The sequence below is a fragment of the Rhipicephalus sanguineus genome, chromosome 6 (assembly GCF_013339695.2).
Source record: "Rhipicephalus sanguineus isolate Rsan-2018 chromosome 6, BIME_Rsan_1.4, whole genome shotgun sequence".
Lineage (NCBI taxonomy): Eukaryota > Metazoa > Arthropoda > Arachnida > Ixodida > Ixodidae > Rhipicephalus > Rhipicephalus sanguineus.
The window spans coordinates 141,994,098-142,010,561 of record NC_051181.1 but is presented as its reverse complement, the minus strand read 5'-3'; the positions used below and the strand labels follow the sequence as shown (position 1 = coordinate 142,010,561).

General features: G+C 47.6%; 1 long non-coding RNA gene across 2 annotated transcripts in view; it reads right to left on the bottom strand.

The window, feature by feature from the left end:
* Positions 1-7,921: 7,921 nt before the first annotated feature.
* LOC119396587 (uncharacterized) overlaps positions 7,922-16,464 on the bottom strand; it is a 43,763-nt gene continuing 35,220 nt past the window's right edge. The window contains exons 2-3 of one of the 2 annotated variants that reach the window (XR_005184467.2): positions 11,960-12,152; positions 7,922-8,763 (exon numbers count right to left, since the gene is read on the bottom strand). This is a non-coding gene — a long non-coding RNA (uncharacterized LOC119396587). The remainder of the gene's footprint in view (positions 8,764-11,959; positions 12,153-16,464) is intronic. The other variant, XR_005184466.2, reaches the window with a different exon arrangement.

The following is a 16,464-nucleotide window of genomic DNA, read 5'->3' as shown; positions in this document are numbered from 1 at the left end:
GCATGCCTCGACTTCATCGCAGAACATATGGCAGGAAAGCTCAGGTCGCAAGCTGGACACAGTGTTGGCTTGGATGAGAGGCCTCAATCTCCTGACCTGGCACAGTGCGATGGTATCACTGAGCGAGAGCTTGACCGAGCCCTCAAGCGACTGTCTGGTGCATCAGCGGCTGGGCTGGATGGAATACCGCCTTTGCTGGTGAAACGAATTGGGAAGAAGACTCGAGAGCACTTGCGAGACGCCCTCAACTATGTCATCCAGTCTGGCAACATACCGAGGGTATGGAGGTACGCCCCCATAAGGCTCATCCTTAAGGAAGGGGTTGACAAGTCTCTCCCTGACAGCTATCGACCCATCACAATAATTTCGGACATGTACAGACTGTTTGCCCATATCGTGCGAGCAAGGCTACAACGGTGGGCCGAAGGTGAGGTCCTAGGGGAACTACAAAACGGTTTCCGGCCTGGCAGATGCCTAGAGGACAATCTTTTCGTTGGCGCACAGGCAACGGAAGTCGCTCTAAAGGAATCCCGTACGGTCTTTCTGGCTTTTCTGGACATCTCACAGGCATACGATGCCGTAGAGCAGACTAATTTGTGGTCGACACTGTCACAACTAGGTGCGGCAGAGGAAGTGGTGGCACTGCTTAAGGCACTCGATCTACACCGACACTCAGGCATTTGTACAGTGGGGTCAGAAGAATTCGCACCCCATCAAAGTGACTAGGGGCCTGCGACAAGGTTGCCCCATGTCACCGCTGCTTTTCATGCTCTATGTTGCAGGTTTAGAGCAGCGTCTGACAGAAAGTGGGCTTGGCTTCGACCTGAGCTACATGGAGGAGGGTATCACTAACATACGACGCATCCCGGCTCTGTTTTACGCCGACGATATTGTCCTCCTGGCGAAAAACCCTGATGAGCTGCAGGATCTCCTGAACATATGCGGCGAAGAGGGCACAAAGCTCGGCTTCTCTTTCACTTTCAGGAAGTCAGCAATGATGACCTATGGACCAGCGGCCCCCCTTAAGACCCCAGAACTCTCCATCCAAGGAAAACCCCTAGCTTGGACCAATGAGTACAAATATCTGGGGATATCAATCACATCTGCCCCAAACTACCTGCAGAGCTATGAGATAGACTTAGCAGCCAAGGCGAAGACCCGACGATCCTTTATCGGCTCTAGGGCACTGTGGTCGTTCAACCGTTTCGAGGTGTGCAGAGCGCTATGGAAAGGAGTGGCAGTGCCAGGCCTCACGTTCGGAAATGCGGTGCTGTGCCTGTCGTCCGGCACAATACAGGCGCTAGAGACCCGACAGAGGGAGGTCGGCCGCGTGGCTCTCGGCACACAGAGAAGCATGCCAAATGAAGCCATACAGGGCGATGTTGGCTGGTCCTCCTTTAAAGCGCGAGAGGCCGTGGCAAAAATCTCTTACGAGCGGAGATTAAGCGGGATGTCCGATGACCGGTGGGCCCGGCAGATGCACAAGTACATCTACCTACGATCCCATAACACCAAGTGGGCAACTCGAACAAAAATCCTTACCGAACGGTTTGGCGTCGAAACCACCCAGCTCACGACCGCCCCACAAGCTGGCCAAAGGCACAAAGTGAGGGAGCGCGTCAGAGCCGCTGAACTGGAAAGATGGAGGACTTCGGCTCAGACAAAGTCGGCGTTGTCAGTATACCGAACAAACAAACAAGCCATTGAACCAGAACGGTTCTTCGACAATTCCAGGGGAAGCAGTCTCCTCTCGGAGGCTCGTGGGGGTGTCCTTCGAACTCGATCCCTGCAGGCCAAATACACACCGAGCACGTCGACGACCTGCCACCGCTGCGGCGCGGCCGAGAAAACCATTAAGCACGTTGTGCTCGAATGCACTGGCCTGCAGCCCGGGCCTCCGCTCGAGCAGATGAACCCCAGTTGCCCCAATGCCCTGGCGACGGCGCTGGGATTCCACTAGAGTCACTGTATATGCGACCTTTAGGTAGCAGAGTAGCGCATAGGTCCGGCTAGCAACCACAGCTATGCGGTGAAGTCGCACTCCATTTTTGCAGGCGACATGCCTACCGCGTCGCCGATAAACATGTCTGGCGTGTCGAAGGCCGGCGATAAACATTGGCTGTCGATGACTAGTGTTAATTGAGTGAGCTGGAGCGGCGGCGTCGAGAAATACAAAAATTGGCCCGAGCGTCAGCTTCTCCGCAATGCATGGTTGCTAGCGGCGTTTGGAAAACAGATGCGCAGCTCTGCTACCTAAAGGTAGCATATACAGTAACTCTAGATTCCACGAACAGGGTGCGCCCCCTAACTGGAAAGAGTTGGAATTAACGAAGCAACGGCTGGAGCACTGGTGGCGCACCAGAAATCCGCCATCTCCCCCCGAAAGTGCAGACAAATAGAACTTTTTCCTTTTAAAGGTCAGATCCGGGCTGTATATGCTCGTTGATCGCCCGTTACAAAGGGCAAGGCCACAGTTATCATCATCATCATCATCATGAGGAGGGGAAGAAAAAGAAATCTCGGAGACTACCTCGAGATTTCTAGTAATTTCTTTAACTGTGAGCAGCATCCGCGTCCGGGAAGCTGCCTACGTTCAACAAACGCAAAGCAAATGACTCAAGACTCAAGGCGCAAAACAAATTTTAAAAAAGTAAAGGAACCTAATATATATGCTCCATAGCTGGCGTGTAGTCGTACAGCTTCAAGTTGCTGGCCCGATGCGCAGCGACCTACCGATGCATGTTTCCGATAAAGCAACAGCCTTTAAAGTTCTGGCCGCCGACAAAATACACGGGCACAAAAAGGAACAGAGAAAAACGAAAAGCGCATAAGCCTCAATGGAAAAAGCTCGGAGAAAGAAAGGCCAATGCATAGCACTAGAGACAGAGGGCGCGATTTTAATTTCCAGAGCTCAGCCAAAGGCGCGTTATATAGTATATAGGATATACGCCCTTCGACGAGGGGGCAGCCGAAGCGCAGCAAGCCTTCGGTATCGATCGCTAGCATCGCACAAATTACCGTAATTATCGCGCGTCGAGCAGGCCAGACGCAGCAGCGGATGAGCAGCGGACTAGAATTAACGTCGCATGCACGCGTTGCTTTTCCTCCTCTCCTCTTCATCACCTTCGTCTTCTGTATTTTTTTAAACATTCTTCTTGCGCGCTCTTCAATTCCGCGTTATGCTTCTCTGCAGCTTTCAAGCGACGTGGCTGCTTCCAAAGGTTTACACTCTGTGTATAGCTGTCTTCTCTTCGGGGCTTCGACTTCGCGCGTCATTACTCCGCAGACGTCGGGGGCTATCTGATCCGATCAAGCTTGAAGTGCCCGCCTGCCGACGCGTCCTCATCGTCGACGTGAAGAGAAAGAAATAAGAAGAGATAGGCAAAGTCAGGAGAGGAGCCGATAAGGGAAGCAGGGGGGTGTGGGGGTGTGCTGGCGATGAATGTTACGGTGGATGCTGGAGTTTGTGTGTGTGTGTGTGTGTGTGTGTGTGTGTGTGTGTGTGTGTGTGTGTGTGTGTGTGTGTGTGTGTGTGTGTGTGTGTGTGTGTGTGTGTGCGCGCGTGCGTGCGTGTTTGACGTACTGTGTTGTGTTGTGCTGTGCTGTGCTGTGTTGTGCTGTGCTGTGTTGTGCAGCGCCGAGGGTTGCAGTACTATGTTGTGCTGTGTTTGTACCTCAGAGAGAAAATCGAAGAAAAATAACGTGGGAAATAACGTGTCAGTCTTCCTGCTTGTCTGTCTGTGCGTGCGTGCTGGCGCATGGACTGGAAGGCACAGAGATAAAGGCGGAACTTGCTGCTCGTGGAATGTGGAAGTGACAGGCTTTGCACGCTCGGTGTTGGGGGGTGTTTCCCGAGTCCAAGGAGAGACAAGCAGAGATAGGGGAGAGGTGAAAAGCAAGTGTGATTTGGGGTGGCAGCGGACACGTTAGTACGTCTGGCTGATGCGACTGCGAGATTAATATGTCACGCTTATGCAACAGCGTCCACCGCGACGCACAAGTCCGCGGAGCGCAGTGCCTCAGAGGAGCTACGCTTGTGCTCGTATGCGAAGCGCAAAAAAAAAAAAAAGATGTCTTAATCTGAACCTGTCTTCCGCGGTGTTAAGACACGTACGTACATTTGGAAAGACGGCTAATGAGTTCTGGGATTGCCTCTCGTGTTTTGTGGTTTTTCGAGTCGAGTAACACTCATCGCAACAAAATCATTTCCTGAAAGTAATGTTATATTCCAAGCAATAGCGATGTGTTATTTTATCTCTAGTTTTACAACTGAAATAGCGCAAAGATGCGCTAAGGTTCAAGAGCCCCATGTGAATAGATTCTTGACGTGGCTGGAGCTTGCCGGGCGTTTCTGCTAACGTCGCCACTTGATGTGTAAGTTAGGACTGGTGACGAAGGGGCAACAGCTATCTGTCGTGGGCCTGACAAGAAAAAGCTCTATGCTAAGTCAAAGTCATTTAGTTTATCAATACGAATCCTATGTTTGTCGCCTTGCAAATGAAGTAATAGGACAGCCACGGTGATTTCCAGCCTTTCTGACTTACAGTTTACTTTGTTACAGTGGCAAACTCCCCACATTCGAGTTGCAGCGCAACTACAGACAGTTATATTTTTGACAGGCATGAAGCTATCTTTTAATTTTCTAGATAGCGTTGCCTTTCAAGCAAGTGTACAATAACCTGTCCCAACCTTGCTGATTTCCTACATAGTTAATTATATGACATCCGTTCAACCGACGAAAACAATGAAACATGAAAGATATTGCATTGCACATCTAAACAATATCCGGAATGCAATTTTCCGTGCCCTTTAAGGGCATGCACGTAATCTTGAAAATCTAATATTAAAAATAAAAAGACATCAGTGGATATGTTTCGCAACTGAACGAAACGCCCGTAAACGTGACGTCTGCATACATTACGCGATCTCGTTTAGGCCACATGATAAGTGAATCTTCAACCATTTTCGCTTTTTACTCATCGAGCATATTTCCGGTCCGTAATTCCTTTTCCGCTCCGCAATGTTCCTCGTCACCGAATGAAAAATAAGCGATAAAATCCGAGAAGATTTACGACGCTCTATTTTTTTGTTTCTATGTTTCGCTTCATTTGTCAAGCTAAAATCCGAAGCCTTTCCGAAAGCCGAGTCGGTCCAAGAGGTGCTCCGAGAAAAGTTTTGAACCCTACGCGCTCACAGAGTTTTTCCTCGCCGAGCGTTTTCCCAGTAAGGGGATAACGGGTGCGTGCCAATTTATCTTTCCAAAGGTCCTGCCTCACTGCTAGGAAAAAAGAAAAACGTCTTGAAGCAGCCGGGATTTTCCTTTCCCAGCTATCTCTCTCTCTCTCTCCCCTCTTTCTATCTCCCTCTCCCTTTCTGTTCCTAGTCGATGGGGTATGAAGATGGGAACGGGAGATAGCACGCACGATATAGCGTTAACCTTATAGCTGCCAAAAGGGTTTTGAAGGAACTCAGGAAAGCCCGGAGAAGACGAGAATTCGACAGGAAATGACGTGGAAAGAAGGAGAAGAGAAGTTGTTCTGCGAAATTTCGGAAAGTTTCCGTCGCAATCGGAATATACGAAAGCTGTTCCAAAAAGGGAACCAAGACAGATACGCAGCCTCAGAGGCTAAAGATAAATTAAGAAGTCTGAGTAAAAAACTGCGATCAATGTTTCGCTTTATTCAGCGCACGGGATAAGATTCAAGAGATAACAATCAGTTTCTTGTATTTTTTTTATTCGAGTACAGATTGAAACGAGCGTTTAAGAAATTTGGCCTTGTTGGTACGTTAGCGCCGAAGAACGTAGCGCAGATTGAGCAAGGACACAAGACGACACGCGCGAAACAATTGTGCCATGTCTCCTTATTAGACATGCGCTTTTAACGGGAAAACGCATACACGTAGGTGCGTCCGTTAAAACAGCGGACACACTTTCGTCCTTCCACAAGTTTCGAGAGATTGAAATGGTCGACACAAAACCAATAGTTTTTCTGTCACACAAGAGCAGATGAGGAATGTGTGCTTTCGTGCCACACGTCTTTACCAAACCTCCTAGGTCTTTACCAACTTGCGTAGCACGCAGTCGTTTTGAAAAAGAGATATAATAAAACACAAGAGTACATGAGTAATGAGAGCCCACGGTATATGTAAATGGTCATGAGTTCCCAGTTAGTTTTTATTTTTTTTTTTTATTTTTTTTTGATGTCTTCAAGTTTTCGTGATCTTAAAAAAATATCAATGTATGAGCATCTTGGCCAGTAGACACAGAAGGAATAGGGAGCCTGTTTCCTCTCTGTTTCCTCTGTGTCTGCGTGTTTTCTATGTATTCAAACCAAATAAATAAATAATAAATAGAGCTTGACAAATGAAATTCAACGCTTGGCATACACTGAACATATGTCTGATATTGGCATACAGGACATTACTCAGGCCTAGAAACTTGCATTTGATGATCTAATTAATTCCTAGTAATAGCATAGCTGTTACGTTTTGCGTTACACAAGCATAGTAGCAGTCATTTACTGCAGTTCAATTCTCAACCACTGACGGTAAGCCTCTCACCAAATCGACTTCCTTGCTTTAGTTCGAAGTCAACACCGTGATATAGTGTATTAGAACTTGTTGTTGGGCTAGTTGGTTACTTCATACTGGAGATATTCCTGTACGTATATATGATGATCGGTCTCGCACCATAAACAGTTGGTAGTGAGGGCTGTGTGTGGGGTGTGTTCTTGAGTGGAAGCGTGTGTGAATGTCAGTGTGTTTTTTTTAGTTAATGCCAAGTTCTACACGGGTGTTCTACTTTGCCAAGAGGCAAAGTAGAACACCCGTGTACTTAGATTTACGTGCATGCTAAAAAAAAAAGACCCCAGGTAGTCAAAATTGATCTGGACTCTCCCGCTACGGCATGCGTCATAATCATGCGGCACAATAACGAAAGTTGCATCCTCTTTCCAGCGTTTGCAGCCATCACTTGTCCCGAAGCCACACATGAAATATATATATATATATATATATATATATGTAGCTTCTCCTTACGATCTCGCAAGAAATCTTGGGACGTTTCGTTAGCCTTAATCACAAGACAAACAAGAAAGAAAAACAGATTGATGTCGTAATAATATATTCTTTTCGAAAGAATCCCAACACAGGAATCCCTCAAGACGCATAGAAAATTGCACCACTCTCGCAGGCTACCGTTCCTACCGATGTTTAGCGCTACTTTTAAAGAACTAACAAACAAGACACGCCATTATACTTCGTCATATTGAAAGAAATGAGGCATCGAAGCTGCCGCGCACAGGACGCTCACTCCTTTCCATTCGCTTCATATACACGTCAAATTTTATTTATCTTTCACTCACTTTTCGAATTAAAGAATAGAAAGAAGAACACAAAAAATAAAGAAAAAGAAAGAAAGTGAGGACGACAAACCCAATTAACTCTGGGCGAAAGAGCCGCTATTCCATGAAGTTCAATCGACTGTAAATTGATTTTGACTCCTCTCGCACCGCTGAATTGCGCGGCTATACCGAGTACAAAGCGCAGGAAAAAAAAACAATACAATAAAGAAGGAAGGCGACACTGACGCACTCAAAAAAGAAAGAAAATTCCCAACGGGGCTTCTTCCGATATGAACTTGAAGGGAACCGAAGCACGATAAACGCGGGAGAGACCTTAAAAGAGCGCCGTATAGCAGGGAGTGTAGGACCGGCAACCGAAGTACAGAAGGAAAAGGTAATAAGCTAAATAAAATGAACGACTGGTAGGGAAAGTAAGGCTTGAGGGAAGACTGAAAAGAGTGCCGGTTTTAGTGGCGGCTGGAAAGAAGGGTGGTGGGGGCAGGTTTGTGGATGGCTTGTGTCGGGATGGGGGGGGGGGGGGGAAGGGGGGGGAGAGGGAGAGGGAGGTGTGACGTGCGGAGGGGGCACCGAGCGATATCGAAATTGAGGTGGTCGAACTGCTCAATCGAGCGAATTGTCCGTTCCTTTAGGAGGGGCCCTAGGGAAGGGGAGAGACGGGAGGGAATGTAGCACTTGGTGACAGTGGAATAAGTGGGAGAAAAGGGGAGTGGGGGGGGGGGGGAGGCGAATGCCGGAAGGAAGGAAAGTGGATGAGTGTGATAGCGACGAGATACGACGAACGCCTACGTATGAAGCCAAAAAAAAAAAGAAGGGGGGGGGGGGGGGAGGGGGGGAGGACGGGGATTCCCCGCGAATTGCTCACTGCAGTGTCTAGTGAAAACGAACTCACTCGAAAGCCCCAGCTTTTCGTGTGGAAAGATAAGGAAAAAAATGAGGTACAAATAAAAAGTTAAGGTAAAGATTTGGTGCCCCACGTAAAGTATTGGGGAACTATTTCCAGCCCATATGTGATCCTTGCGGAAGGAACGATACGGAAGTACTCAGTTTTTACCTCGACTCTATTTCTCAAAAGTGACCGCAATAAAAGTAAACTTGACGTCCCAAGTGGCTCGTTCGCAGGAAAGCACATGTGCCGTCTTTTTTTTTTTTTTTAAGAAAAAGAAGTCCTTTCAATTGCCAGGAGTGCGCGAGCATCTGGAAAGTTTTAATTGTACTGTCCGAAAGAAGCCCCGCTAGGACTATTTGGTGACTGCCTTGAAACCAATGGGCTCGTAAAATGCTACTCAAGGTTTCATTATTTCACACGACGGTTACGGGTACACCACATCAAATTTATTTCGCTATCTTCGTGCTCTTGCAAAATAATCAAGCTGCGTTTTCCTACGCAGACAGTAGTAGCCTGAAAATAAAGATACACAATTTTATTACAAGAAGTGCGTGTGCGATACAGTAGGTCATCTTTGCAATGGCTTCCTCATAGAACCTCGAGCTTACGGTTCAGCAGGAAAGCCACTTCATATCAAATCAAACTGGCGCACTGACTCAAACATAAAGGACGCCGTAGTCGGGAATCGGAATGCGGTTGGTGGGTTCCAGATTCATTTCAGCTAGCTAGAGCGTTATTTTCTTTTAAACATAGCACTTAAATCTAAGTATACTAACGCGTTTACGTTAGGCGTCTGCCCGAATGTGGCCACCAAGATAGGGAAACGAACCCGCCACCTTCCTACTCCAGCGCAGCACCGCAGCATCTGAGTCAGCACAGAGGGTTGCGAGAATTGCCGCTAACAGATAACTTCGCTTAACGCTCAGCCGCGCCCAGCGGTCCCATCTTCCGCACCAAAACCTCACTTTCCACCACATTTATTCTTTCACAACGCGCACTGCAGGAGTGGCCGGATGAATTCCAAGGTCAGCAGGAAATCCAGAGTATATATTAGTATATAGGCTGGAAACCTCGGCCGGCAATGGCATCCCGAAGCGCGGTGCTTCTTAGCCCCTTCAATCGTTCACTGCCTCTGTAACCCTTTGGGCCAAAAAGCGTGCGGCGGTTGCATGGCAAGGCTCGGCGAAGACTTGAAGTTATTGCGGCTCCCCACGATCACGGACCGCGCGGCCCGCTGTGCTTACGAAAGTGGATCGGGTACAACTCGAAGAGTTCGGTATGTGGCAAGAGCCACGCGACGCACACCTTGCACTGCTGCGCGCATCGCATTCGTCTTGCGCGCCAGTGGCTCTCGGACACTCCTATTTACGAGGGGGAGTGGGCTTCTATTAGCGACCACCGCCCAGCGCAGTACGGCTACTCCTCAAATCCTCTTACTTATAGTACACACCTGCACAATTTCGCTCGTTTCGCGGTCGCTGTCCAGCCTCCACCCGAACTCAGAGTAGCTAACTATACTGTAAGCACAAACATACGGGCTTACGCTCGGTGTCGCTTCTTTTAACCATAACGCAGTAGACGCAGCTATTGCAAATGATTTCTGCGGAAACCCACAAGGTTATGAAAGGGAAAGCTGGCAACCAACAGTTTCTAGCACAAAGCGTTGGTCCCGGCTTCGATCCATGAACCGGGACGAATTTTTCGGCAGCGATGAAGCTTTCTTTCTCAGATATTCGTATAGATTTCCTTGTAGCCTTGTGCTACAAACGGGCGGTTGCCAGCTTTCCCTTTTATAGTGTACGCAACTGAATGGAAAAGTCAATGTCGTTTTCGGAAGCTAGGATTCTTGGGACACGGCCGTGTGCGTTGACGATTCAGAAAGCAACGAAAGCTTTGCTAGTTTACTTGAAGTAGACAGGTATCTGCGACTGTGAGCAGACTTGATGGGCACCTTCAAAGGCACGCGCAATTAATGCTCTCTTTCCTCCCATCTATCTCATTTGTCACCCCCTTATCCTTTTCACCCATTGCAGGGTAACTTGTTAACCTCCTCACCCTTCCTTGCTTTTGTATCTTCGTTTATATTGAAAGCATACCGTATACCTAAGATAATTTTGCTAATATAAATTAGCCTAAAAGCAAGAGTCCTATCGCAAGCAGTGACCCTACTACTTATCGCTTGTTTCTATTGGAAAATTATCTTACGATGCATCCATTCCCAACACCGGAGGCTTGCATGCTTGCTTTCTGCTTAGGGCATTTTTATTGTACGCTCCAATCTGGACAAAGCGCGAGTACACAGAGTTATACGAATGGTAATCAGAATTCGTATTTGGTGTCGTTTATATAGCGCAAATACGGCTGTATCATCTTCACCACGAAAAGCACTCGCCCAATTCTCTGTCATACAGCGAAGCAGCCGGTAAAAGAATGTTTCAGGAGTAACATTATGCTTATTCACCTCTTGGGCGATAAAGTTGCGAGAGAACGCCAAATGAGGCAAAAAGAGAATTACAGCATTCCGAGTGAAGTATCGCATACAGGAACGCCGCGCAACAAAGTGTATCACCGTTCTCGCGATAGTTCAACGTTGACCTTGCTGCAGCAGAGACCCCATCCATCATCGTGCCCGTGCACCACGCTGGCCGATATAGATTCCTCAATGGCGAATAGGTCCACGCGCGAAATCTTACGGCCGAGCCCAATGCTTTTCGTATCGTGTGTATATACAGCGCATAGCTGCAGAAAGCCTGCACTTCATCTCTCTCTGTTTCAGGAATCGATCGCGCTCTCTATCTACGCCATGTGTGTTACATTATTTTTCATTAATGCGAAACGAAACAGCGGGAATCAGCGAGCAAGGGAAGCAAGGAACCTCTCGATCGACGACACGTTTCGAGACAGAGCCAAGCGCGGTTCATATCGCCACTTGCAGAATCGACACTTTCGTCTCATCGCTCGCGAGTGTAGCCAGAGAAATTCCGCTGTACTATATACTCTCGAAAAAGCAATCTGCCGAGAGGTCGGGGCACGTGAAAAGGAGAGAGGGGGTTTGCGTTCCTTTTGGGAAAACGAAAACAAACAAACAAACAAACAAGCAAACAAACAAACAAACAAACAAACAAACAAAAGGTAAGCAAAAGAAAAAACGAGGAAGAAGACGCGCGTTTAGAAGTCTGCAGATATCGCGGTTTTGCCGGCGTGAAACACGGAAAAACCATCAGCGCAACCTCGCAGGGCTGCGCTGCGGTAAAACGCATCCACGGGCTCTCGCGTAGACCTGATCGGCTTGTCACCCTCCGAAACCTTCCAAGCTGTGGCGTAGAGTACGCTTTGCCGAGTGCATGAGACGGTAGTCGAGATGGACGTTGTAGTACACACTTGAACCACGCCTTGGGCGCGAGGTGTTATGCCACGCGGGGCAGTTCAGATGGGTCGCACGCTGTGGCAGTGCGCATGCGCATGACGACGGCGCCGCTCGAATCACGTGGAATTTTTCGTGCCGCGTTGACAATATTCCCAAGGCTTTGCTCGGGGCCGCACCGGCGTCTATTGCCTCTCCGACTTCGGGGGGTTGGCAGTCAACGTTTTGAAGAAGACGTATCGCATGCCACCGCGTTCGGGGCTGTGTTGTTTGTTTCCTTCACCGCGGGAGTGCTACTTGTGTAACGTATAGTTGAGTGCAACATTGCCAATGCGTGCTGCATACCGAAGTATCCTTCTCTCATTACCGTTCGCTCCGTAAGAGAAAGTAGTTCCAAAATACGCTTCAATGACGCTTATCTTGCACTTGATCCTGGTGCAGTGAAATAAGATTGCTTCAGAAGCACAGCTGTGTATCTTAATGATCAGTGCCTCCGCACGACCAATTAGATGCTGAAGAGGTAACGGCCACTGCCGACCTGAAAAAAAAAAATGTTTTTTAAAAGGTAAGTACAATATGACAAACGCAGAGGGAGCACGAAACGCGCAAACAGCACTGAAGAAGGATCTAGGCTAGAGCTTTTTAATGACGCAATAACTGCAGCATCCTCATCTCGCTCTTTCTGTAATCTTACTTTCCATGATCTTTAGCATAGTTCTAGTTACGAAGAATAGACTCGCACAAGCTCTCCTGGCTTACACTAAGGAAAAACAAACAAACAAACAAAGAACAAGAGCATTCTACGCAAACGTTGTGTTTTTTAAATGTAAGCTCTCTGTATGAACGTAAACCTAAATAGACGGAGCCTCCGTTTTCTTTTCTTACTTAAGAGTCAATGACCATCAGAATCCAACCCTACGTCGCTAGATTCTAGTTCACGCATTCCGCGCATAGCCCAGAACTTCTCGACCGTGTCATCACTGCGAGCCATTAGCTCTGAAAACGCGCTGGTGAGACGGCTTTTCAATATAGTACGCGGAATGATGCAACGTACAGCCGTCAGCAGCATGAGAGGGAACACTGAAACCACTTTTTAAAGGTCATAGCGGCCAAACGCAGTTTACAAGGCGCAAAAGTGTTCAAAACGCTAAATGCTCATGCGGAAAGTTATCTCTCGCAAATCAGTACGTCACAGTCACATCAGTACATTAGAAGTACCCCTTCATTAAACACGAATTCGGTGTTCCCTTTCATATTGCTCACGACTGTACGTCTCCGCATTTATAAGGAGCGGCACGTTCGCTCCTCTCTCCGCCGGCAGGACTCGTCTGCGTCGACGTCGCCGACTTGTGTGCGTATACAAAGCACGCTGCGTGGATTTAGTGTCGGCGTATGCCGGCTGGTGTTGAAGCCACGTCTTTCAAGAGGATGAGGAGGTGGAAGAGGAGGAGAGGGAACTGGCTCGCTTGCATGCGGGAGCTGACTACGATATCTCCGATCTGTTATGTGTCCTCTGCTTTTCATTCCGTGGCACCCCGCGGGAGATGGTTTCAGCAGCAGCAGCAGCAACAGCAATCGTGCTGCCTATATGCGGCCGGTCGCCGTTCACCCGCTTATATGTATGTATCTGACGGAGGAACGCGGGAGGTAAGCTCAGTGAAGCGCCGCTTGTAATGTAAACTCTGCGACTGTTGAGATCTCGGCGCTGCTAAATGGGCATGGAAGGAGGGCAGGCGAAGTCCTAGTAGCTGTCGCAGAAATAAAACATCTCCAAGTCGAAGCTTCAAGTAAACCTAGAAAGAGAGAGGGGGGGAGGGGGGGGGAGAATGACGGTGCGTGCTACCGCTGAGAGCTGACGGTAAGCGAGAACATGTTTTAAAGAGAAGTTTGAGAGAAAAAGGGGAAGGTGGATTTTATGGGCGTCGACGTACGCTCCCGCGGCGCCATTTGTTCCGACATACATACATCCCAGCCCAGAAAGCAATTAGCGTACGTCTCTCGAAACACCGGCAGAAGACGAGGAGGGGGAATCATAATGTAAAAAAAAATATACATGCGTAATGAAAAGGTACTATAACGATGAAAATGCTGAGGGAAAACATCTCGCTCAATGTTTCGTTTACGCTCTTGTTTGAACGAGAGAAAAAGAAAGAAGGAAATCCGACTGGTCCGGGACGGCGGAAAGAAAAACCTTTTTTTCTTTTTTGTCTTTTAAGCGTTCGCTAAAGCGAGGATTACGACTCGAAATTACGCGTTCGCTCGGAAGCTGAGCGCTCGTTTCCCGGTGCCACGCGAATGCTCGAATATGCTATTCCGATGCGTGCCTTACACAGAATCACGCATACAGGGAACGGCGCAAGAGAGAGTGCAGAAAATAACGCGAAGTAAGCGTTACGTTCCGCTGCGCTTATCTCTTAGGCGTCTCGTGGTTTGTTTGTTTGTTTGTTTGTTTGTTTGTTTGTTTGTTTGTTTGTTTGTTTGTTTGTTTGTTTGTTTGTTTGTTTGTTTGTTTGTTTGTTTTGTCACGCCGTCTTACTTTAAAAATTATTTACCCTAAATTCGAGGGCAGTGGTTGCTCGCAATTGTACCACCTGATCGTTTAATGGAATAAGCGAGAAAAAAAAAAAAACATGACGTCGCGAAGAAACTTGGCAACAAGTAAGCGGACACTAAGTGCGCAAAGAAAAGCGCAAACATAGGGCCGAGTTGCACACCTCAGAAAAAGCAATGAAGATGATGGACTATCGGGAAAATGCACAGTGCGACGAAATACAAAACAGCCTTTTTTTTTTTTTGCGTGGTACGCGTTCTGTGGAAGTCGTAAATCATTAGCGGAACATGTAGCGTTACGTTTGTTTTACTTGTTACGTTGAGGAAATCAGGCGCGTTATATTTGGCGCGCTCCGAAGGTTTTAAGGCAACAGTTTGCAAAGCCATAGTGTACGACGTTGAAGGAACTCAAGCTCAACTTTCTTTCAAACGGAAATATATGAAAACCTGCAAACTGGCACGGATTTTGAAGGATGTTATAGTCTACAATGTTCGCGCCTTTAAAAACGGAATCTCAAGAAAAACAAAAAAGACACTCTTCAGAATTCTACTCCACGCATACCACCTCGCATAAATGAAACGCAGAAATAAAAAAAAAAGAAAGACATAACACACTGGCTTAGAAAAGCTTATGAGGAACGGCGAGCCATTTATTCTCCACCTGCGAGGCGACGTTTTTCATTACGTCTTTCTTTCTCTCTTTCCTTTCACTAACGCACTGCGACGTGCGTTATATAGGACATTCTGCGTAATTGAACAGGTAATAGAAAACACGCGCACGTGCAGATCCCTGCACTCGCGAAAGCCTTGGATGTTTTTTTCTGTATACGCATACTTCGTCTCTCACACCGAAGGTCTTACAACAAGCTCATCCGACCCAAACATCTCTTTTCTTTCTTCGTTTTGACACGATTTCTTCTTTCGAAGCATTCCCCCCCCCCCTTTTCCTCGTTTATTTTCTCTTTCACGCATGGTATCACTCAGAAAAACACGTGCATAACGAGTACACACACGTGTCTGTGCGTGCGTGCGTGCGTGCGTGCGCAGACGGGCGCACGGCGCATTCACGTTGAAAAGGGAGGCCCAACGCAATCCCAAAAACAAGGCGAATCAACGCAAACGTGTGGGCCGGGCGGGCCCGTTCTGTATCTCTTTCATTAATATTTTTGTTCTCTTTTTGTACTTTTTGCGTCTTCCTGTCCAGCGAAAATGCACGCGTCCGACAATCCGACCAAACGAGCGCGCGGCCGTGGCGGATACCGTATCTGTGGCCACTTTGCTGGCGTTGCATTGCGAGCGTGGAGAGCGAAGCGTGTACCGAAAGTTAGGCCGTACAATACGACCGTCTTGCTTGTTTTCACATATTCGTGGCCAATTTAAGTATGCTTACATTGCAATCGGACCACTGCGCACCGAAGTATTTGACTACTCACATTCGGCCATTCTAACGCGATATCGTTAAGGAGATAGGGTCGCAGATAAATCCGGCGTCTCTAGCCGTGAGCGAAAAACCCTGATGGATACAAAGGTTAGAAGCAGGTCAAATCATGCTCTGATTTTAGCAGCGTTAACCAAGGACAGTGTTTAGACATGACTGATTCCTCATTCTGCCCCTTTTAAGTCTGCATAAGTGCATCATTTGTGGTTTCGTGCCTTGTTTTCTTTTTTTTGTCTTTGTTCTGCTTGTACCTATTAAGCGGAATATTAGAAAAAAAAAAAAACTTCGAAGTATGAAGCATTGCCATTGTGTCTACATAGCTCTCGCGCATGCCAAGCGCTCTGCAATAAACACCAAGCTAGAAAAAAAGCAGTTGCAGCCTTGAAGACAAGTCCGCTTGTCGAAACGTCGGCTCCAGCACACACACCCTGTTTACGAATATTTCACCACAAGCTAGGACGAAGAAAGAAATGGCAAAGTTTTGCATAGCGTGAAGAGTAATTAATTAATTAATAATCAAATAGTAAGAAATGCGGATCTTGGGCGCGCTCCGCATACCGAAGGGCTGAGGTCTTGGAGGCGCAGTATATGCGTCCAAATTCCTTGAATTTTTTTTCCTGTACCGAATCCCGATATTAATAATAATAATATCTGGAGTTTAACGTCCCAAAACCACGATATGATTATGAGAGACGCCGTAGTGGAGGGCTCCGGAAATTTCGACCACCTGGGGTTCTTTAACGTGCACCTAAATCCAAGCAAATGGGCCTCAAACATTTTCCCCTCCATTATCGCCGCCGCGGCCGGGATTCGATCCCGTGACCTTCAGGTCAGCAGTCGAACGCCATAACCACTAGACCAC